This window comes from Pyxicephalus adspersus, chromosome 6 (genome assembly GCF_032062135.1).
Source record: "Pyxicephalus adspersus chromosome 6, UCB_Pads_2.0, whole genome shotgun sequence".
In the NCBI taxonomy this organism is placed as follows: Eukaryota; Metazoa; Chordata; class Amphibia; order Anura; family Pyxicephalidae; genus Pyxicephalus; species Pyxicephalus adspersus.
The window spans coordinates 20,016,206-20,018,236 of record NC_092863.1 but is presented as its reverse complement, the minus strand read 5'-3'; positions in this window follow the sequence as shown (position 1 = coordinate 20,018,236).

Sequence of the window (2,031 nt, the reverse complement as noted above, 5' to 3'; positions counted from 1 at the left end):
TAATAATAATAATAATAATGTATTTCTTGAGTGTAGTAATAACTTTTTATTATAAAGGTTTCTAAGTAAATTTCCAACACATTTTGCAGATGTTTCTGCTTCTTCAAGGGATAAACCGGTATGGATTTATGAAACGAATGATTAATGACCGATCGTTTGATAATCGCTAACAAAAAAAGTGCACAACACTGCCGATAAACGAGGAACATTGCTGGAAACAGACGACTGTCCTTGCGGATCCGTTTGGGCAACGATCATTCGTTATCTATGTGTAGGGTCGTGTAGTGATTGTGGATTGTTCTGCGGCACTTTCCCCGGTACATGTAACTTCCTACATCGTTCAAACAATCCTATCTTCTGTCTTTGTATGTTATTAGTGGATTATTTTTGAATTGGGGTGAGCGAGCAAATGTATTAAATTCGGTCTCATGACGAATTGGGACGTTTTTGCTTACCAAACATGTTGGCGAGAACGGCTTTTGTAAATTCGTCTGGCAAGACCGAATTTTTGGGACCAGCTATTAGCTCCGCTCCCAATTGCTCTTGCAGCCCTTTTACTAGTTGTATGTGTTCTTGGAGAGAATTTCTCTATGCCAGAACACAGGAGTCCTGTGTTCCTGAATAGAGAAACTCAATCCAGGAACACATACTACAGAGCGGTAACAGCAATTAGGGAAGCAGAGCAGGCTCCGCTCCCCTGATAGCTGTTGCAGTCCTGTTTTATGTGTTCCTGGATAGAGCTGGCTGCTCATGAATGAATAAATGATTGCGTTCATGAATGAAGGTGGCCGTGGGAAAAATCAGAGGATTTTTCCCACGGCCGCGTTTATTCATGAACGCAAGCCGCATGACTCATTCTGAGAGGAGGAGAATCGCGGCTGCATTTATGAATGAAGTGGTGAGAATCTTCCTCTCATTGAGAGATCCCCAGGCACTACACATCAGAATTCTGACCTGTAGTGCTCGGGGATCGCTCACTGACAGGAGGATTCCCACGGCTGTATTTATGAATGCAGCTGCGATAATCCTCCCATAGTGATTTCCGATGGTTTTGTAAAGTTTCGTGGACTCACCGGAACTTCGAAGAAATTTTCGCGAGAATGTAGGAGAGGCATTCTTGCTCATCACTATATTTGAACGATCATATCCTTAGAGCAGACGATTGTTTACGATTGTTCAAAATAATCGTTGATCTGTCATTCGTTTTCTAACGACAATTATTGCACATATGTACCAAGCCATAGGCTGCGTAGACACGTGCAATGGTTCTCGTCCAGATGAGAATCTGACGTGTGTACAGTGCTCGTTCCTAGGACGATGAACAATCTTAAAAGAAATGAAGGGAAGAGAGCGCAGTGGGGTGTCACTTCGTCGTTCTCCTCTCCATAGAACAGAACGGCGCTGTATGTACAGCACTCGTTCATGCATCGTGCACTCGTTGAAAGATCCTTTCCATAATTGCACGTGTGTATATAGCTTTAGTGTATCAGTTTTCTAGAAAGTGTTAATTCACACCTTTGTGTAGACCAGAAGCGGAGTGACAACCTGTAGATACCTCCTACACTCTGTGTGATTCATATGTGGGAAATAGAAAGAAAAAAAGGAAGAGATCATTACTTCCTGCCGCTACATATCTCCCATCCTATTGTGTGTAAATTCCCCCACCTACTAGATTGTAAGCTCTTTGGGGCAGGGTCCTCTCCTCCTGTATCACTGTCTGTATTAGTCTGTCATTTGCAACCCCTATTTAATGTACAGCGCTGCGTAATATGTTGGCGCTATAATATATAATAAAGGAAATGATGTATTGTGCTTTCCTGGCCTTATAAGCACCATAAGCCTGTTTTATTTCTGCTCAGCATCACTTGCATTGAACCTGCAGGGATACAGAATGTGAGGTGACTGCACCCTGTGAGGAAGAATCCCTGACTTAGTGATTCAGAGGAACTGATGTCATGGTATGCAGCCTGAATGGAGAGGAAAAGAGGAGGGCTATGGGAAGAAAAGGAGGGCTATGGGAAGAGGAGGAGG